This window comes from Orcinus orca, chromosome 1, assembly GCF_937001465.1.
Source record: "Orcinus orca chromosome 1, mOrcOrc1.1, whole genome shotgun sequence".
NCBI lineage: Eukaryota > Metazoa > Chordata > Mammalia > Artiodactyla > Delphinidae > Orcinus > Orcinus orca.
The window spans coordinates 71,686,569-71,710,682 of record NC_064559.1 but is presented as its reverse complement, the minus strand read 5'-3'; positions in this window follow the sequence as shown (position 1 = coordinate 71,710,682).

The window sequence follows — 24,114 nt, the reverse complement described above, 5'->3', positions numbered from 1 at the left end:
CATTCACAAGGACTCAGGGCAGTAAAGGACAACTGCCCTCAAAAATTCACAAGTGGCAAAATTTTCAAGGAGATAGTATGAAGAGGTAAATTTTACTCATTATTTTTCTAAAAACAAGGAAAATGGATAAAAGCTCAACAACATAAATTTTTAAACTCATGCAAATCTAGCCTACAAAAAGATTTCAACACACACACGTCAACTACCATCAGCCAAAGGTCTACAAACAATAAATGCTGAAGGGGTTTTAGAGAACTGTGTACCCTCTAGCTGCTGCTGAGATGTAAAGTGGTAAGAGCCAATAGTGAGAACAGAAAGGAGCTGTGTTTAAAAGTAAAAATTGAGCCAGCATTCCATTCAGCAGGTCAACCGCTGAACCTCTCACCTGAAAATACCAGAGTCGAGAAGGCACAGGCTGCAACAGCTTCACTGCAGGATTTTTCACAATAGCCAAGACACGGAAGCAACCAAAATGTCCATCAATGGATGAATGGATAAAGAAGAAGTGGTCCATGTACATAATGGAATATTAGCCATGGAAAACAGTGAAACACTGCTCGTTGAGGCACCATTTATGAGCCTAGATATAACCTCAGAACATGCCGTAAGTCAGAAAGAAAAAGACATATAGTATGATATCACTTATAGGTGTTATCTAACAACTGACAAAAATGATAGCATTTTCACAGAGAAAGAAACTCACAGACTTAGAAAACAAACTATTCTTATGTAAATGGAAAGGTGGGTGGTATGGAAAATTAAGATTAGGGTTACCATATGTGTACAAATACCTACTAAATACATTTATCAAAGAGACCGACCATATAGCAAGGGAGGTCAATGGAGCACTCTGCAATAATTTACATGGGAAGAGTATCTGTACATGAATATATTACATATGTGTGTGTGTGTGTGTGTGTGTATATATGTAATGTACAAATGAACCAGATTGTATACACCTAGGACAAACAATATTCTAAATATTACCTTGATTTAAAAAGACTAAAAAATCGAACAAGAAATAATGGAATATTAACTTACGGGTTTTTTTCCTAGCACATTCCATTCTAATTTACAACCTGGGAACACAACTTCCAGAAATGTTGTGCTGCCCTAGAAACCAGTTGTGGGAACGGAGAAATGCTGCCGCCTTGTGGCCGTTTCCCCCAACAGCACCTTTAAAGCCAGTAGTAGTGGTCACTAAATATTCACACTCATTACAAGCCTGTAAATGTCACCTGTTCTCAAAAAAATCCTGGGGTCAAAAATCGACGAAAAATTCAAAACAGGGCAGCCTTCCCAGAAGACCACTTCAAGTGGTTTATTGTACTCACAGTTTTTTTCTGTTTTTGTTTAACAGAAAGAAAACAAAGCATGGAAAAATGCTGAACATTAGGAATTATTAAAGACATGCAAATCCAAATGACAAAAACCTATCAGCTCACACCAGTCATAATGGCCATCAGCAAAAATTCTGCAAACAATAAATGCTGAAGGGGTTGTGGAGAAATGCACACCCTCGTTTCTAAGTGGGACATGGTAAGAACCAGTAATGAAACCACAAAGGAGGTGCCTTGATAAGGTAAATATTGAGCTACCATTCAATCAAGCATACCCACTGCTGGGCCTATCACCTGAGAGGATGAGAATCAAAAAGACACAGGGTGGCAATCCGGCACTCCAGCAATATTTACCACAGCCAACACTTGGAAGCAACAAAAATGTCTGTCAACAGAGGAAGGCACAAAGAGGAAGTGGTCCATGTACACAATGGAATATTACTCCAAAAATATATATATAAAATTTCAATTTAGAAACCAAACGTAAGTAAGGAGACATCAGCTTTTGGGGGTTTGTCCGGGCACATTCCTCTCTAATATATAACCGAAGAACACCACTGGCAGGAAGGACTCTTTCCGTAATTCCCAGAATGGGGAAGGGAGAAATGCTGCCACCCAATGGCCGATACCTTCAACAGCAGTTTTAAAACCTGTGCTAATGTTCACTTCATATGCACAAGTACTGGAGGGCTGTAAATGAAACCTGCCCTCAGAATGTCTTCAGGGAGGTAATGGCCAAAATATTTCAAAATGTGACACATACTTCAAGAAAACCATTTGAAGAGGTAAGCGCTACTCACAGCTTGAAAAAAAAGAGGACATGCCTGAAAGTTCAATTTCAAGGGATTATGAGATGTATGCAAATCCAACCTCAAAGAGGTGTCAGCTCACACCTGTCAGAATAAACATCAGCAGAAAAACTACAAACAATAAATGCTGAAAGGGTTGTGGACAAGGGCATACCCTCAAATTTAAGTGGAACATAACCTGGTAAGAGCCACTAATGAGAACAGAATGGAGACGCCTTTACAAGGTAAACATTTTGCTACCATATGATCCAACAGGCCTTCTCCTGGGCCTATAACCAAAGAAGACATAATTGAAAGACACAGGCAGGCAAATGTGCATTTCAGCAGTGTTACAATAACCAAGACATGGAAGCAACCAAAAAGTCCATCAACAGGTGAGTGGACAAAGAAAAACTGGTCCACGTACAGATGGAATATTAGCCAAGGAAAAAAATGACACAATGCCATTTGCATCACCATAGATGAGTCTAGAAGTAATCACGCAACTTGTAGTAAGTCAGAAAGCGAAAGACACGTATCCTGTGATATCACTTATAGGTGTTACCTAAAAATTGATACCAGTGAAGATATTGCCACAGAGAAAGGCAATCACAGATTCATTAAACAAACTTATCGTTCACCAATGGAAAGGTGTGAGGATTGGATACATTAGGATGTCAGAGTTAACAGAGATATACAAACACAGGTGAAGTATATAATCACCAAAGACCTACGGAATACCAAGAGAAGACTACTCAACATTGTGTCATAACCTAAAATGGGGAAAGGATCCAAAGAAGAAAAGAGATATGTATATGTGGAAAACAACCACATCTTGCACACCTAAAACAAGCAAAACATTGTAATCACGCTTGCTGTGATAAACAATGAAAATTAAATTTAAAAAAAGAACAATATTTAGTGAGATATAAACATAAGGGTCTTTTTCCTGGCCCATTCCATTCTAATTTGCAACCTAGAACAGGACTTCCATTGAGGCTCTGTTTCCCTAGTAACCAGATTTGGTTAATGAGAACTGCTGCCGCCTTGTGGCCGTTTCACACAACAGCAGCTCTAACTGCAGCTGTGATGGTTACTTGACAGTCAAAATAATTGCAGGCCTGTAAATGACACCTGTCCTCAAAACAATCCTTCGGTCGTAAATCGAGCAAAAATCTCAAAAGACATCCATATTTCAAAACGACAATTTCAAGAGGCATATTTTATGCACATTTTATATTCTGTCTCTTTTTTTTGTTATAGAAAAAGGCATGGAAGAACGCTCAACGTCAGGAATTAATAAAGCCATGCAAATCCAGTCTAGAAACACATTCACCTCACAGCCGTCAGAAGGATCATCAGCAAAGAAGTCTACATAGTATAAATGCTGAAGGGGTTTTAGAGAACTGTGTACCCTCTAGCTGCTGATGGGATGTAACCTGGTAACAGCCAGTACAGAGAACAAAATGGAGGTGTGTTTAAAGGTAAAACTTGAGCTACTCTGTGATCTGGTAGGCCCACTGATGGGCCTATCCGCTGAGTAGACCTGAATCAAAAAGACACAGGCTGGCAATCCTTCACTGCAGCAACATGTACCATAGCCAAGAGCTGGAAGAAACCAAAATGTCCATCAACAGAAAAATGCACCAAGAAGAAGTGGTCCATGTACACAATGGAATATTAGCCATGGAAAAGCATGGAACAATGCCGTTGGCACCACCATAGAAGGATCTAGAGATAATCACCCTACCTGAAGTAAGAAAGAAAACGAAAGACAGATATCCTATTACATCACTTATAGGTGTTACCTAAAAATTGATACCCATGAAATAATTTCCAAGAGAAGGACACTCATAGATTCAGAAAACCAAATTATGTTTAACCAAATGGAAAGGTGTAAGGAATGTATGAATTAGGATATGGGGGTTAACAGACATGTAGTAATACGTATGAAATATATAATCACAAAATACCTATAGAATGCTAAAAGACGTGTACTCAACACTCTGTAATAACCTACACGGGAAAGGATCCAAAGATGAATAGATCAATACATTGATATAATGTACCAGATTCCGTACACCTAGAAAAAACACAGTATTTTTATCCAATTTGCTGTGATAATAAATAAAAATTAAATGTAAAAAACAAACAAGAAGTAAGGAGACATAAGCTCTTGGGAGTTTGCCGTGGCACATTCTGCTCTAATTTGCAGCTTACAAACACGATTTCCAGGAACCCTCTGTTGCCCAAAAACCCAGAGTTGGAAATGTAGAAATGCTGCCGCCTTGTGGCCGTTTCCCACAAGAGCGGCTTTAAAACCACAGCTAACGGTCACTTAACATTCACAAGGACTCAGGACAGTAAAGGACAACTGCCCTCAAAAATTCACAAGTGGCAAAATTTTCAAGGAGAGAGTATGAAGAGGTAAATTTTACTCATTATTTTTCTAAAAGCAAGGAAAATGGATAAAAGCTCAACAACATAAATTTTTAAACTCATGCAAATCTAGCCTACAAAAAGATTTCAACACACACACGTCAACTACCATCAGCCAAAGGTCTACAAACAATAAATGCTGAAGGGGTTTTAGAGAACTGTGTACCCTCTAGCTGCTGCTGAGATGTAAAGTGGTAAGAGCCAATAGTGAGAACAGAAAGGAGCTGTGTTTAAAAGTAAAAATTGAGCCAGCATTCCATTCAGCAGGTCAACCGCTGAACCTCTCACCTGAAAATACCAGAGTCGAGAAGGCACAGGCTGCAACAGCTTCACTGCAGGATTTTTCACAATAGCCAAGACACGGAAGCAACCAAAATGTCCATCAATGGATGAATGGATAAAGAAGAAGTGGTCCATGTACATAATGGAATATTAGCCATGGAAAACAGTGAAACACTGCTCGTTGAGGCACCATTTATGAGCCTAGATATAACCTCAGAACATGCCGTAAGTCAGAAAGAAAAAGACATATAGTATGATATCACTTATAGGTGTTATCTAACAACTGACAAAAATGATAGCATTTTCACAGAGAAAGAAACTCACAGACTTAGAAAACAAACTATTCTTATGTAAATGGAAAGGTGGGTGGTATGGAAAATTAAGATTAGGGTTACCATATGTGTACAAATACCTACTAAATACATTTATCAAAGAGACCGACCATATAGCAAGGGAGGTCAATGGAACACTCTGCAATAATTTACATGGGAAGAGTATCTGTACATGAATATATTACATATGTGTGTGTGTGTGTGTGTGTGTGTGTGTGTATGTAATGTACAAATGAACCAGATTGTATACACCTAGGACAAACAATATTCTAAATATTACCTCGATTTAAAAAGACTAAAAAATCGAACAAGAAATAATGGAATATTAACTTACGGGTTTTTTTCCTAGCACATTCCATTCTAATTTACAACCTGGGAACACAACTTCCAGAAATGTTGTGCTGCCCTAGAAACCAGTTGTGGGAACGGAGAAATGCTGCCGCCTTGTGGCCGTTTCCCCCAACAGCACCTTTAAAGCCAGTAGTAGTGGTCACTAAATATTCACACTCATTACAAGCCTGTAAATGTCACCTGTTCTCAAAAAAATCCTGGGGTCAAAAATCGACGAAAAATTCAAAACAGGGCAGCCTTCCCAGAAGACCACTTCAAGTGGTTTATTGTACTCACAGTTTTTTTCTGTTTTTGTTTAACAGAAAGAAAACAAAGCATGGAAAAATGCTGAACATTAGGAATTATTAAAGACATGCAAATCCAAATGACAAAAACCTATCAGCTCACACCAGTCATAATGGCCATCAGCAAAAATTCTGCAAACAATAAATGCTGAAGGGGTTGTGGAGAAATGCACACCCTCGTTTCTAAGTGGGACATGGTAAGAACCAGTAATGAAACCACAAAGGAGGTGCCTTGATAAGGTAAATATTGAGCTACCATTCAATCAAGCATACCCACTGCTGGGCCTATCATCTGAGAGGATGAGAATCAAAAAGACACAGGGTGGCAATCTTGCACTCCAGCAATATTTACCACAGCCAACACTTGGAAGCAACAAAAATGTCTGTCAACAGAGGAAGGCACAAAGAGGAAGTGGTCCATGTACACAATGGAATATTACTCCAAAAAATATATATAAAATTTCAATTTAGAAACCAAACGTAAGTAAGGAGACATCAGCTTTTGGGGGTTTGTCCGGGCACATTCCTCTCTAATATATAACCGAAGAACACCACTGGCAGGAAGGACTCTTTCCGTAATTCCCAGAATGGGGAAGGGAGAAATGCTGCCACCCAATGGCCGATACCTTCAACAGCAGTTTTAAAACCTGTGCTAATGGTCACTTCATATGCACAAGTACTGGAGGGCTGTAAATGAAACCTGCCCTCAGAATGTCTTCAGGGAGGTAATGGCCAAAATATTTCAAAATGTGACACATACTTCAAGAAAACCATTTGAAGAGGTAAGCGCTACTCACAGCTTGAAAAAAAAGAGGACATGCCTGAAAGTTCAATTTCAAGGAATTATGAGATGCATGCAAATCCAACCTCAAAGAGGTGTCAGCTCACACCTGTCAGAATAAACATCAGCAGAAAAACTACAAACAATAAATGCTGAAAGGGTTGTGGACAAGGGCATACCCTCAAATTTAAGTGGAACATAACCTGGTAAGAGCCACTAATGAGAACAGAATGGAGACGCCTTTACAAGGTAAACATTTTGCTACCATATGATCCAACAGGCCTTCTCCTGGGCCTATAACCAAAGAAGACATAATTGAAAGACACAGGCAGGCAAATGTGCATTTCAGCAGTGTTACAATAACCAAGACATGGAAGCAACCAAAAAGTCCATCAACAGGTGAGTGGACAAAGAAAAACTGGTCCACGTACAGATGGAATATTAGCCAAGGAAAAAAATGACACAATGCCATTTGCATCACCATAGATGAGTCTAGAAGTAATCACGCAACCAGAAAGCGAAAGACACGTATCCTGTGATATCACTTATAGGTGATAAGTGAATAAAATTGATACCAGTGAAGATATTGCCCACAGAGAAAGGCAATCACAGATTCATTAAACAAACTTATCGTTCACCAATGGAAAGTGTGTGTGAGGATTGGATACATTAGGATGTCAGAGTTAACAGAGATATACAAACACAGGTGAAGTATATAATCACCAAAGACCTACGGATATACCAAGAGAAGACTACTCAACATTGTGTCATAACCTAAAATGGGGGAAAGGATCCAAAGAAGAAAAGAGATATGTATATGTGGAAAACAACCACATCTTGCACACCTAAAACAAGCAAAACATTGTAATCACGCTTGCTGTGATAAACAATGAAAATTAAATTTAAAAAAAGAACAATATTTAGTGAGATATAAACATAAGGGTCTTTTTCCTGGCCCATTCCATTCTAATTTGCAACCTAGAACAGGACTTCCATTGAGGCTCTGTTTCCCTAGTAACCAGATTTGGTTAATGAGAACTGCTGCCGCCTTGTGGCCGTTTCACACAACAGCAGCTCTAACTGCAGCTGTGATGGTTACTTGACAGTCAAAATAATTGCAGGCCTGTAAATGACACCTGTCCTCAAAACAATCCTTCGGTCGTAAATCGAGCAAAAATCTCAAAAGACATCCATATTTCAAAACGACAATTTCAAGAGGCAATATTTTATGCACATTTTATATTCTGTCTCTTTTTTTTTGTTATAGAAAAAGGCATGGAAGAACGCTCAACGTCAGGAATTAATAAAGCCATGCAAATCCAGTCTAGAAACACATTCACCTCACAGCCGTCAGAAGGATCATCAGCAAAGAAGTCTACATAGTATAAATGCTGAAGGGGTTTTAGAGAACTGTGTACCCTCTAGCTGCTGATGGGATGTAACCTGGTAACAGCCAGTACAGAGAAACAAAATGGAGAGTGTGTTTAAAGGTAAAACTTGAGCTACTCTGTGATCTGGTAGGCCCACTGATGGGCTATCCGCTGAGTAGACCTGAATCAAAAAGACACAGGCTGGCAATCCTTCACTGCAGCAACATGTACCATAGCCAAGAGCTGGAAGAAACCAAAATGTCCATCAACAGAAAAATGCACCAAGAAGAAGTGGTCCATGTACACAATGGAATATTAGCCATGGAAAAGCATGGAACAATGCCGTTGGCACCACCATAGAAGGATCTAGAGATAATCACCCTACCTGAAGTAAGAAAGAAACGAAAGACAGATATCCTATTACATCACTTATAGGTGTTACCTAAAAAATTGATACCCATGAAATAATTTCCAGAGAAGGACACTCATAGATTCAGAAAACCAAATTATGTTTAACCAAATGGAAAGGTGTAAGGAATGTATGAATTAGGATATGGGGGTTAACAGACATGTAGTAATACGTATGAAATATATAATCACAAAATACCTATAGAATGCTAAAAGACGTGTACTCAACACTCTGTAATAACCTACACGGGAAAGGATCCAAAGATGAATAGATCAATACATTGATATAATGTACCAGATTCCGTACACCTAGAAAAACACAGTATTTTTATCCAATTTGCCTGTGATAATAAATAAAAATTAAATGTAAAAAACAAACAAGAAGTAAGGAGACATAAGCTCTTGGGAGTTTGCCGTGGCACATTCTGCTCTAATTTGCAGCTTACAAACACGATTTCCAGGAACCCTCTGTTGCCCCAAAAAACCCAGAGTTGGAAATGTAGAAATGCTGCCGCCTTGGTGGCCGTTTCCCACAAGAGCGGCTTTAAAACCACAGCTAACGGTCACTTAACATTCACAAGGACTCAGGACAGTAAAGGACAACTGCCCTCAAAAATTCACAAGTGGCAAAATTTTCAAGGAGAGAGTATGAAGAGGTAAATTTTACTCATTATTTTTCTAAAAGCAAGGAAAATGGATAAAAGCTCAACAACATAAATTTTTAAACTCATGCAAATCTAGCCTACAAAAAGATTTCAACACACACACGTCAACTACCATCAGCCAAAGGTCTACAAACAATAAATGCTGAAGGGGTTTTAGAGAACTGTGTACCCCTCTAGCTGCTGCCTGAGATGTAAAGTGGTAAGAGCCAATAGTGAGAACAGAAAGGAGCTGTGTTTAAAAGTAAAAATTGAGCCAGCATTCCATTCAGCAGGTCAACCGCTGAACCTCTCACCTGAAAATACCAGAGTCGAGAAGGCACAGGCTGCAACAGCTTCACTGCAGGATTTTTCACAATAGCCAAGACACGGAAGCAACCAAAATGTCCATCAATGGATGAATGGATAAAGAAGAAGTGGTCCATGTACATAATGGAATATTAGCCATGGAAAACAGTGAAACACTGCTCGTTGAGGCACCATTTATGAGCCTAGATATAACCTCAGAACATGCCGTAAGTCAGAAAGAAAAAGGACATATAGTATGATATCACTTATAGGTGTTATCTAACAACTGACAAAAACATGATAGCATTTTCACAGAGAAAGAAACTCACAGACTTAGAAAACAAACTATTCTTATGTAAATGGAAAAGGTGGGTGGTATGGAAAATTAAGATTAGGGTTACCATATGTGTACAAATACCTACTAAATACATTTATCAAAGAGACCGACCATATAGCAAGGGAGGTCAATGGAACACTCTGCAATAATTTACATGGGAAGAGTATCTGTACATGAATATATTACATATGTGTGTGTGTGTGTGTGTGTGTGTGTGTGTGTATGTAATGTACAAATGAACCAGATTGTATACACCTAGGACAAACAATATTCTAAATATTACCTCGATTAAAAAGACTAAAAAATCGAACAAGAAATAATGGAATATTAACTTACGGGTTTTTTTCCTAGCACATTCCATTCTAATTTACAACCTGGGAACACAACTTCCAGAAATGTTGTGCTGCCCTAGAAACCAGTTGTGGGAATGGAGAAATGCTGCCGCCTTGTGGCCCGTTTCCCCCAACAGCACCTTTTAAAGCCAGTAGTAGTGGTCACTAAATATTCACACTCATTACAAGCCTGTAAATGTCACCTGTTCTCAAAAAAATCCTGGGGTCAAAAATCGACGAAAAATTCAAAACAGGGCAGCCTTCCCAGAAGACCACTTCAAGTGGTTTATTGTACTCACAGTTTTTTTTCTGTTTTTGTTTAACAGAAAGAAAACAAAGCATGGAAAAATGCTGAACATTAGGAATTATTAAAGACATGCAAATCCAAATGACAAAAACCTATCAGCTCACACCAGTCATAATGGCCATCAGCAAAAATTCTGCAAACAATAAATGCTGAAGGGGTTGTGGAGAAATGCACACCCTCGTTTCTAAGTGGGACATGGTAGAGAACCAGTAATGAAACCACAAAGGAGGTGCCTTGATAAGGTAAATATTGAGCTACCATTCAATCAAGGCATACCCACTGCTGGGCCTATCATCTGAGAGGATGAGAATCAAAAAGACACAGGGTGGCAATCTTGCACTCCAGCAATATTTACCACAGCCAACACTTGGAAGCAACAAAAATGTCTGTCAACAGAGGAAGGCACAAAGAGGTAAGTGGTCCATGTACACAATGGAATATTACTCCCAAAAAATATATATAAAATTTCAATTTAGAAACCAAACGTAAGTAAGGAGACATCAGCTTTTGGGGGTTTGTCCAGGCACATTCCTCTCTAATATATAACTGAAGAACACCACTGGCAGGAAGGACTCTTTCCGTAATTCCCAGAATGGGGAAGGGAGAAATGCTGCCACCCAATGGCCGATACCTTCAACAGCAGTTTTAAAACCTGTGCTAATGGTCACTTCATATGCACAAGTACTGGAGGGCTGTAAATGAAACCTGCCCTCAGAATGTCTTCAGGGAGGTAATGGCCAAAATATTTCAAAATGTGACACATACTTCAAGAAAACCATTTGAAGAGGTAAGCGCTACTCACAGCTTGAAAAAAAAGAGGACATGCCTGAAAGTTCAATTTCAAGGGATTATGAGATGCATGCAAATCCAACCTCAAAGAGGTGTCAGCTCACACCTGTCAGAATAAACATCAGCAGAAAAACTACAAACAATAAATGCTGAAAGGGTTGTGGACAAGGGCATACCCTCAAATTTAAGTGGAACATAACCTGGTAAGAGCCACTAATGAGAACAGAATGGAGACGCCTTTACAAGGTAAACATTTTGCTACCATATGATCCAACAGGCCTTCTCCTGGGCCTATAACCAAAGAAGACATAATTGAAAGACACAGGCAGGCAAATGTGCATTTCAGCAGTGTTACAATAACCAAGACATGGAAGCAACCAAAAAGTCCATCAACAGGTGAGTGGACAAAGAAAAACTGGTCCACGTACAGATGGAATATTAGCCAAGGAAAAAAATGACACAATGCCATTTGCATCACCATAGATGAGTCTAGAAGTAATCACGCAACTTGTAGTAAGTCAGAAAGCGAAAGACACGTATCCTGTGATATCACTTATAGGTGATAAGTGAATAAAATTGATACCAGTGAAGATATTGCCACAGAGAAAGGCAATCACAGATTCATTAAACAAACTTATCGTTCACCAATGGAAAGGTGTGAGGATTGGATACATTAGGATGTCAGAGTTAACAGAGATATACAAACACAGGTGAAGTATATAATCACCAAAGACCTACGGAATACCAAGAGAAGACTACTCAACATTGTGTCATAACCTAAAATGGGGAAAGGATCCAAAGAAGAAAAGAGATATGTATATGTGGAAAACAACCACATCTTGCACACCTAAAACAAGCAAAACATTGTAATCACGCTTGCTGTGATAAACAATGAAAATTAAATTTAAAAAAAGAACAATATTTAGTGAGATATAAACATAAGGGTCTTTTTCCTGGCCCATTCCATTCTAATTTGCAACCTAGAACAGGACTTCCATTGAGGCTCTGTTTCCCTAGTAACCAGATTTGGTTAATGAGAACTGCTGCCGCCTTGTGGCCGTTTCACACAACAGCAGCTCTAACTGCAGCTGTGATGGTTACTTGACAGTCAAAATAATTGCAGGCCTGTAAATGACACCTGTCCTCAAAACAATCCTTCGGTCGTAAATCGAGCAAAAATCTCAAAAGACATCCATATTTCAAAACGACAATTTCAAGAGGCATATTTTATGCACATTTTATATTCTGTCTCTTTTTTTTGTTATAGAAAAAGGCATGGAAGAACGCTCAACGTCAGGAATTAATAAAGCCATGCAAATCCAGTCTAGAAACACATTCACCTCACAGCCGTCAGAAGGATCATCAGCAAAGAAGTCTACATAGTATAAATGCTGAAGGGGTTTTAGAGAACTGTGTACCCTCTAGCTGCTGATGGGATGTAACCTGGTAACAGCCAGTACAGAGAACAAAATGGAGGTGTGTTTAAAGGTAAAACTTGAGCTACTCTGTGATCTGGTAGGCCCACTGATGGGCCTATCCGCTGAGTAGACCTGAATCAAAAAGACACAGGCTGGCAATCCTTCACTGCAGCAACATGTACCATAGCCAAGAGCTGGAAGAAACCAAAATGTCCATCAACAGAAAAATGCACCAAGAAGAAGTGGTCCATGTACACAATGGAATATTAGCCATGGAAAAGCATGGAACAATGCCGTTGGCACCACCATAGAAGGATCTAGAGATAATCACCCTACCTGAAGTAAGAAAGAAAACGAAAGACAGATATCCTATTACATCACTTATAGGTGTTACCTAAAAATTGATACCCATGAAATAATTTCCAAGAGAAGGACACTCATAGATTCAGAAAACCAAATTATGTTTAACCAAATGGAAAGGTGTAAGGAATGTATGAATTAGGATATGGGGGTTAACAGACATGTAGTAATACGTATGAAATATATAATCACAAAATACCTATAGAATGCTAAAAGACGTGTACTCAACACTCTGTAATAACCTACACGGGAAAGGATCCAAAGATGAATAGATCAATACATTGATATAATGTACCAGATTCCGTACACCTAGAAAAAACACAGTATTTTTATCCAATTTGCTGTGATAATAAATAAAAATTAAATGTAAAAAACAAACAAGAAGTAAGGAGACATAAGCTCTTGGGAGTTTGCCGTGGCACATTCTGCTCTAATTTGCAGCTTACAAACACGATTTCCAGGAACCCTCTGTTGCCCAAAAACCCAGAGTTGGAAATGTAGAAATGCTGCCGCCTTGTGGCCGTTTCCCACAAGAGCGGCTTTAAAACCACAGCTAACGGTCACTTAACATTCACAAGGACTCAGGACAGTAAAGGACAACTGCCCTCAAAAATTCACAAGTGGCAAAATTTTCAAGGAGAGAGTATGAAGAGGTAAATTTTACTCATTATTTTTCTAAAAACAAGGAAAATGGATAAAAGCTCAACAACATAAATTTTTAAACTCATGCAAATCTAGCCTACAAAAAGATTTCAACACACACACGTCAACTACCATCAGCCAAAGGTCTACAAACAATAAATGCTGAAGGGGTTTTAGAGAACTGTGTACCCTCTAGCTGCTGCTGAGATGTAAAGTGGTAAGAGCCAATAGTGAGAACAGAAAGGAGCTGTGTTTAAAAGTAAAAATTGAGCCAGCATTCCATTCAGCAGGTCAACCGCTGAACCTCTCACCTGAAAATACCAGAGTCGAGAAGGCACAGGCTGCAACAGCTTCACTGCAGGATTTTTCACAATAGCCAAGACACGGAAGCAACCAAAATGTCCATCAATGGATGAATGGATAAAGAAGAAGTGGTCCATGTACATAATGGAATATTAGCCATGGAAAACAGTGAAACACTGCTCGTTGAGGCACCATTTATGAGCCTAGATATAACCTCAGAACATGCCGTAAGTCAGAAAGAAAAAGACATATAGTATGATATCACTTATAGGTGTTATCTAACAACTGACAAAAATGATAGCATTTTCACAGAGAAAGAAACTCACAGACTTAGAAAACAAACTATTCTTATGTAAATGGAAAGGTGGGTGGTATGGAAAATTAAGATTAGGGTTACCATATGTGTACAAATACCTACTAAATACATTTATCAAAGAGACCGACCATATAGCAAGGGAGGTCAATGGAACACTCTGCAATAATTTACATGGGAAGAGTATCTGTACATGAATATATTACATATGTGTGTGTGTGTGTGTGTGTGTGTGTGTGTGTATGTAATGTACAAATGAACCAGATTGTATACACCTAGGACAAACAATATTCTAAATATTACCTCGATTTAAAAAGACTAAAAAATCGAACAAGAAATAATGGAATATTAACTTACGGGTTTTTTTCCTAGCACATTCCATTCTAATTTACAACCTGGGAACACAACTTCCAGAAATGTTGTGCTGCCCTAGAAACCAGTTGTGGGAACGGAGAAATGCTGCCGCCTTGTGGCCGTTTCCCCCAACAGCACCTTTAAAGCCAGTAGTAGTGGTCACTAAATATTCACACTCATTACAAGCCTGTAAATGTCACCTGTTCTCAAAAAAATCCTGGGGTCAAAAATCGACGAAAAATTCAAAACAGGGCAGCCTTCCCAGAAGACCACTTCAAGTGGTTTATTGTACTCACAGTTTTTTTCTGTTTTTGTTTAACAGAAAGAAAACAAAGCATGGAAAAATGCTGAACATTAGGAATTATTAAAGACATGCAAATCCAAATGACAAAAACCTATCAGCTCACACCAGTCATAATGGCCATCAGCAAAAATTCTGCAAACAATAAATGCTGAAGGGGTTGTGGAGAAATGCACACCCTCGTTTCTAAGTGGGACATGGTAAGAACCAGTAATGAAACCACAAAGGAGGTGCCTTGATAAGGTAAATATTGAGCTACCATTCAATCAAGCATACCCACTGCTGGGCCTATCATCTGAGAGGATGAGAATCAAAAAGACACAGGGTGGCAATCTTGCACTCCAGCAATATTTACCACAGCCAACACTTGGAAGCAACAAAAATGTCTGTCAACAGAGGAAGGCACAAAGAGGAAGTGGTCCATGTACACAATGGAATATTACTCCAAAAAATATATATAAAATTTCAATTTAGAAACCAAACGTAAGTAAGGAGACATCAGCTTTTGGGGGTTTGTCCGGGCACATTCCTCTCTAATATATAACCGAAGAACACCACTGGCAGGAAGGACTCTTTCCGTAATTCCCAGAATGGGGAAGGGAGAAATGCTGCCACCCAATGGCCGATACCTTCAACAGCAGTTTTAAAACCTGTGCTAATGGTCACTTCATATGCACAAGTACTGGAGGGCTGTAAATGAAACCTGCCCTCAGAATGTCTTCAGGGAGGTAATGGCCAAAATATTTCAAAATGTGACACATACTTCAAGAAAACCATTTGAAGAGGTAAGCGCTACTCACAGCTTGAAAAAAAAGAGGACATGCCTGAAAGTTCAATTTCAAGGGATTATGAGATGCATGCAAATCCAACCTCAAAGAGGTGTCAGCTCACACCTGTCAGAATAAACATCAGCAGAAAAACTACAAACAATAAATGCTGAAAGGGTTGTGGACAAGGGCATACCCTCAAATTTAAGTGGAACATAACCTGGTAAGAGCCACTAATGAGAACAGAATGGAGACGCCTTTACAAGGTAAACATTTTGCTACCATATGATCCAACAGGCCTTCTCCTGGGCCTATAACCAAAGAAGACATAATTGAAAGACACAGGCAGGCAAATGTGCATTTCAGCAGTGTTACAATAACCAAGACATGGAAGCAACCAAAAAGTCCATCAACAGGTGAGTGGACAAAGAAAAACTGGTCCACGTACAGATGGAATATTAGCCAAGGAAAAAAATGACACAATGCCATTTGCATCACCATAGATGAGTCTAGAAGTAATCACGCAACTTGTAGTAAGTCAGAAAGCGAAAGACACGTATCCTGTGATATCACTTATAGGTGTTACCTAAAAATTGATACCAGTGAAGATATTTCCACAGAGAAAGGCAATCACAGATTCATTAAACAAACTTATCGTTCACCAATGGAAAGGTGTGAGGATTGGATACATTAGGATGTCAGAGTTAACAGAGATATACAAACACAGGTGAAGTATATAATCACCAAAGACCTACGGAATACCAAGAGAAGACTACTCAACATTGTGTCATAACCTAAAATGGGGAAAGGATCCAAAGAAGAAAAGAGATATGTATATGTGGAAAACAACCACATCTTGCACACCTAAAACAAGCAAAACATTGTAATCACGCTTGCTGTGATAAACAATGAAAATTAAATTTAAAAAAAGAACAATATTTAGTGAGATATAAACATAAGGGTCTTTTTCCTGGCCCATTCCATTCTAATTTGCAACCTAGAACAGGACTTCCATTGAGGCTCTGTTTCCCTAGTAACCAGATTTGGTTAATGAGAACTGCTGCCGCCTTGTGGCCGTTTCACACAACAGCAGCTCTAACTGCAGCTGTGATGGTTACTTGACAGTCAAAATAATTGCAGGCCTGTAAATGACACCTGTCCTCAAAACAATCCTTCGGTCGTAAATCGAGCAAAAATCTCAAAAGACATCCATATTTCAAAACGACAATTTCAAGAGGCATATTTTATGCACATTTTATATTCTGTCTCTTTTTTTTGTTATAGAAAAAGGCATGGAAGAACGCTCAACGTCAGGAATTAATAAAGCCATGCAAATCCAGTCTAGAAACACATTCACCTCACAGCCGTCAGAAGGATCATCAGCAAAGAAGTCTACATAGTATAAATGCTGAAGGGGTTTTAGAGAACTGTGTACCCTCTAGCTGCTGATGGGATGTAACCTGGTAACAGCCAGTACAGAGAACAAAATGGAGGTGTGTTTAAAGGTAAAACTTGAGCTACTCTGTGATCTGGTAGGCCCACTGATGGGCCTATCCGCTGAGTAGACCTGAATCAAAAAGACACAGGCTGGCAATCCTTCACTGCAGCAACATGTACCATAGCCAAGAGCTGGAAGAAACCAAAATGTCCATCAACAGAAAAATGCACCAAGAAGAAGTGGTCCATGTACACAATGGAATATTAGCCATGGAAAAGCATGGAACAATGCCGTTGGCACCACCATAGAAGGATCTAGAGATAATCACCCTACCTGAAGTAAGAAAGAAAACGAAAGACAGATATCCTATTACATCACTTATAGGTGTTACCTAAAAATTGATACCCATGAAATAATTTCCAAGAGAAGGACACTCATAGATTCAGAAAACCAAATTATGTTTAACCAAATGGAAAGGTGTAAGGAATGTATGAATTAGGATATGGGGGTTAACAGACATGTAGTAATACGTATGAAATATATAATCACAAAATACCTATAGAATGCTAAAAGACGTGTACTCAACACTCTGTAATAACCTACACGGGAAAGGATCCAAAGATGAATAGATCAATACATTGATATAATGTACCAGATTCCGTACACCTAGAAAAAACACAGTATTTTTATCCAATTTGCTGTGATAATAAATAAAAATTAAATGTAAAAAACAAACAAGAAGTAAGGAGACATAAGCTCTTGGGAGTTTGCCGTGGCACATTCTGCTCTAATTTGCAGCTTACAAACACGATTTCCAGGAACCCTCTGTTGCCCAAAAACCCAGAGTTGGAAATGTAGAAATGCTGCCGCCTTGTGGCCGTTTCCCACAAGAGCGGCTTTAAAACCACAGCTAACGGTCACTTAACATTCACAAGGACTCAGGACAGTAAAGGACAACTGCCCTCAAGAATTCACAAGTGGCAAAATTTTCAAGGAGAGAGTATGAAGAGGTAAATTTTACTCATTATTTTTCTAAAAACAAGGAAAATGGATAAAAGCTCAACAACATAAATTTTTAAACTCATGCAAATCTAGCCTACAAAAAGATTTCAACACACACACGTCAACTACCATCAGCCAAAGGTCTACAAACAATAAATGCTGAAGGGGTTTTAGAGAACTGTGTACCCTCTAGCTGCTGCTGAGATGTAAAGTGGTAAGAGCCAATAGTGAGAACAGAAAGGAGCTGTGTTTAAAAGTAAAAATTGAGCCAGCATTCCATTCAGCAGGTCAACCGCTGAACCTCTCACCTGAAAATACCAGAGTCGAGAAGGCACAGGCTGCAACAGCTTCACTGCAGGATTTTTCACAATAGCCAAGACACGGAAGCAACCAAAATGTCCATCAATGGATGAATGGATAAAGAAGAAGTGGTCCATGTACATAATGGAATATTAGCCATGGAAAACAGTGAAACACTGCTCGTTGAGGCACCATTTATGAGCCTAGATATAACCTCAGAACATGCCGTAAGTCAGAAAGAAAAAGACATATAGTATGATATCACTTATAGGTGTTATCTAACAACTGACAAAAATGATAGCATTTTCACAGAGAAAGAAACTCACAGACTTAGAAAACAAACTATTCTTATGTAAATGGAAAGGTGGGTGGTATGGAAAATTAAGATTAGGGTTACCATATGTGTACAAATACCTACTAAATACATTTATCAAAGAGACCGACCATATAGCAAGGGAGGTCAATGGAACACTCTGCAATAATTTACATGGGAAGAGTATCTGTACATGAATATATTACATATGTGTGTGTGTGTGTGTGTGTGTGTGTGTGTATGTAATGTACAAATGAACCAGATTGTATACACCTAGGACAAACAATATTCTAAATATTACCTCGATTTAAAAAGACTAAAAAATCGAACAAGAAATAATGGAATATTAACTTACGGGTTTTTTTCCTAGCACATTCCATTCTAATTTACAACCTGGGAACACAACTTCCAGAAATGTTGTGCTGCCCTAGAAACCAGTTGTGGGAACGGAGAAATGCTGCCGCCTTGTGGCCGTTTCCCCCAACAGCACCTTTAAAGCCAGTAGTAGTGGTCACTAAATATTCACACTCATTACAAGCCTGTAAATGTCACCTGTTCTCAAAAAAATCCTGGGGTCAAAAATCGACGAAAAATTCAAAACAGGGCAGCCTTCCCAGAAGACCACTTCAAGTGGTTTATTGTACTCACAGTTTTTTTCTGTTTTTGTTTAACAGAAAGAAAACAAAGCATGGAAAAATGCTGAACATTAGGAATTATTAAAGACATGCAAATCCAAATGACAAAAACCTATCAGCTCACACCAGTCATAATGGCCATCAGCAAAAATTCTGCAAACAATAAATGCTGAAGGGGTTGTGGAGAAATGCACACCCTCGTTTCTAAGTGGGACATGGTAAGAACCAGTAATGAAACCACAAAGGAGGTGCCTTGATAAGGTAAATATTGAGCTACCATTCAATCAAGCATACCCACTGCTGGGCCTATCATCTGAGAGGATGAGAATCAAAAAGACACAGGGTGGCAATCTTGCACTCCAGCAATATTTACCACAGCCAACACTTGGAAGCAACAAAAATGTCTGTCAACAGAGGAAGGCACAAAGAGGAAGTGGTCCATGTACACAATGGAATATTACTCCAAAAAATATATATAAAATTTCAATTTAGAAACCAAACGTAAGTAAGGAGACATCAGCTTTTGGGGGTTTGTCCGGGCACATTCCTCTCTAATATATAACCGAAGAACACCACTGGCAGGAAGGACTCTTTCCGTAATTCCCAGAATGGGGAAGGGAGAAATGCTGCCACCCAATGGCCGATACCTTCAACAGCAGTTTTAAAACCTGTGCTAATGGTCACTTCATATGCACAAGTACTGGAGGGCTGTAAATGAAACCTGCCCTCAGAATGTCTTCAGGGAGGTAATGGCCAAAATATTTCAAAATGTGACACATACTTCAAGAAAACCATTTGAAGAGGTAAGCGCTACTCACAGCTTGAAAAAAAAGAGGACATGCCTGAAAGTTCAATTTCAAGGGATTATGAGATGCATGCAAATCCAACCTCAAAGAGGTGTCAGCTCACACCTGTCAGAATAAACATCAGCAGAAAAACTACAAACAATAAATGCTGAAAGGGTTGTGGACAAGGGCATACCCTCAAATTTAAGTGGAACATAACCTGGTAAGAGCCACTAATGAGAACAGAATGGAGACGCCTTTACAAGGTAAACATTTTGCTACCATATGATCCAACAGGCCTTCTCCTGGGCCTATAACCAAAGAAGACATAATTGAAAGACACAGGCAGGCAAATGTGCATTTCAGCAGTGTTACAATAACCAAGACATGGAAGCAACCAAAAAGTCCATCAACAGGTGAGTGGACAAAGAAAAACTGGTCCACGTACAGATGGAATATTAGCCAAGGAAAAAAATGACACAATGCCATTTGCATCACCATAGATGAGTCTAGAAGTAATCACGCAACTTGTAGTAAGTCAGAAAGCGAAAGACACGTATCCTGTGATATCACTTATAGGTGTTACCTAAAAATTGATACCAGTGAAGATATTTCCACAGAGAAAGGCAATCACAGATTCATTAAACAAACTTATCGTTCACCAATGGAAAGGTGTGAGGATTGGATACATTAGGATGTCAGAGTTAACAGAGATATACAAACACAGGTGAAGTATATAATCACCAAAGACCTACGGAATACCAAGAGAAGACTACTCAACATTGTGTCATAACCTAAAATGGGGAAAGGATCCAAAGAAGAAAAGAGATATGTATATGTGGAAAACAACCACATCTTGCACACCTAAAACAAGCAAAACATTGTAATCACGCTTGCTGTGATAAACAATGAAAATTAAATTTAAAAAAAGAACAATATTTAGTGAGATATAAACATAAGGGTCTTTTTCCTGGCCCATTCCATTCTAATTTGCAACCTAGAACAGGACTTCCATTGAGGCTCTGTTTCCCTAGTAACCAGATTTGGTTAATGAGAACTGCTGCCGCCTTGTGGCCGTTTCACACAACAGCAGCTCTAACTGCAGCTGTGATGGTTACTTGACAGTCAAAATAATTGCAGGCCTGTAAATGACACCTGTCCTCAAAACAATCCTTCGGTCGTAAATCGAGCAAAAATCTCAAAAGACATCCATATTTCAAAACGACAATTTCAAGAGGCATATTTTATGCACATTTTATATTCTGTCTCTTTTTTTTGTTATAGAAAAAGGCATGGAAGAACGCTCAACGTCAGGAATTAATAAAGCCATGCAAATCCAGTCTAGAAACACATTCACCTCACAGCCGTCAGAAGGATCATCAGCAAAGAAGTCTACATAGTATAAATGCTGAAGGGGTTTTAGAGAACTGTGTACCCTCTAGCTGCTGATGGGATGTAACCTGGTAACAGCCAGTACAGAGAACAAAATGGAGGTGTGTTTAAAGGTAAAACTTGAGCTACTCTGTGATCTGGTAGGCCCACTGATGGGCCTATCCGCTGAGTAGACCTGAATCAAAAAGACACAGGCTGGCAATCCTTCACTGCAGCAACATGTACCATAGCCAAGAGCTGGAAGAAACCAAAATGTCCATCAACAGAAAAATGCACCAAGAAGAAGTGGTCCATGTACACAATGGAATATTAGCCATGGAAAAGCATGGAACAATGCCGTTGGCACCACCATAGAAGGATCTAGAGATAATCACCCTACCTGAAGTAAGAAAGAAAACGAAAGACAGATATCCTATTACATCACTTATAGGTGTTACCTAAAAATTGATACCCATGAAATAATTTCCAAGAGAAGGACACTCATAGATTCAGAAAACCAAATTATGTTTAACCAAATGGAAAGGTGTAAGGAATGTATGAATTAGGATATGGGGGTTAACAGACATGTAGTAATACGTATGAAATATATAATCACAAAATACCTATAGAATGCTAAAAGACGTGTACTCAACACTCTGTAATAACCTACACGGGAAAGGATCCAAAGATGAATAGATCAATACATTGATATAATGTACCAGATTCCGTACACCTAGAAAAAACACAGTATTTTTATCCAATTTGCTGTGATAATAAATAAAAATTAAATGTAAAAAACAAACAAGAAGTAAGGAGACATAAGCTCTTGGGAGTTTGCCGTGGCACATTCTGCTCTAATTTGCAGCTTACAAACACGATTTCCAGGAACCCTCTGTTGCCCAAAAACCCAGAGTTGGAAATGTAGAAATGCTGCCGCCTTGTGGCCGTTTCCCACAAGAGCGGCTTTAAAACCACAGCTAACGGTCACTTAACATTCACAAGGACTCAGGACAGTAAAGGACAACTGCCCTCAAGAATTCACAAGTGGCAAAATTTTCAAGGAGAGAGTATGAAGAGGTAAATTTTACTCATTATTTTTCTAAAAACAAGGAAAATGGATAAAAGCTCAACAACATAAATTTTTAAACTCATGCAAATCTAGCCTACAAAAAGATTTCAACACACACACGTCAACTACCATCAGCCAAAGGTCTACAAACAATAAATGCTGAAGGGGTTTTAGAGAACTGTGTACCCTCTAGCTGCTGCTGAGATGTAAAGTGGTAAGAGCCAATAGTGAGAACAGAAAGGAGCTGTGTTTAAAAGTAAAAATTGAGCCAGCATTCCATTCAGCAGGTCAACCGCTGAACCTCTCACCTGAAAATACCAGAGTCGAGAAGGCACAGGCTGCAACAGCTTCACTGCAGGATTTTTCACAATAGCCAAGACACGGAAGCAACCAAAATGTCCATCAATGGATGAATGGATAAAGAAGAAGTGGTCCATGTACATAATGGAATATTAGCCATGGAAAACAGTGAAACACTGCTCGTTGAGGCACCATTTATGAGCCTAGATATAACCTCAGAACATGCCGTAAGTCAGAAAGAAAAAGACATATAGTATGATATCACTTATAGGTGTTATCTAACAACTGACAAAAATGATAGCATTTTCACAGAGAAAGAAACTCACAGACTTAGAAAACAAACTATTCTTATGTAAATGGAAAGGTGGGTGGTATGGAAAATTAAGATTAGGGTTACCATATGTGTACAAATACCTACTAAATACATTTATCAAAGAGACCGACCATATAGCAAGGGAGGTCAATGGAACACTCTGCAATAATTTACATGGGAAGAGTATCTGTACATGAATATATTACATATGTGTGTGTGTGTGTGTGTGTGTGTGTGTGTGTATGTAATGTACAAATGAACCAGATTGTATACACCTAGGACAAACAATATTCTAAATATTACCTCGATTTAAAAAGACTAAAAAATCGAACAAGAAATAATGGAATATTAACTTACGGGTTTTTTTCCTAGCACATTCCATTCTAATTTACAACCTGGGAACACAACTTCCAGAAATGTTGTGCTGCCCTAGAAACCAGTTGTGGGAACGGAGAAATGCTGCCGCCTTGTGGCCGTTTCCCCCAACAGCACCTTTAAAGCCAGTAGTAGTGGTCACTAAATATTCACACTCATTACAAGCCTGTAAATGTCACCTGTTCTCAAAAAAATCCTGGGGTCAAAAATCGACGAAAAATTCAAAACAGGGCAGCCTTCCCAGAAGACCACTTCAAGTGGTTTATTGTACTCACAGTTTTTTTCTGTTTTTGTTTAACAGAAAGAAAACAAAGCATGGAAAAATGCTGAACATTAGGAATTATTAAAGACATGCAAATCCAAATGACAAAAACCTATCAGCTCACACCAGTCATAATGGCCATCAGCAAAAATTCTGCAAACAATAAATGCTGAAGGGGTTGTGGAGAAATGCACACCCTCGTTTCTAAGTGGGACATGGTAAGAACCAGTAATGAAACCACAAAGGAGGTGCCTTGATAAGGTAAATATTGAGCTACCATTCAATCAAGCATACCCACTGCTGGGCCTATCATCTGAGAGGATGAGAATCAAAAAGACACAGGGTGGCAATCTTGCACTCCAGCAATATTTACCACAGCCAACACTTGGAAGCAACAAAAATG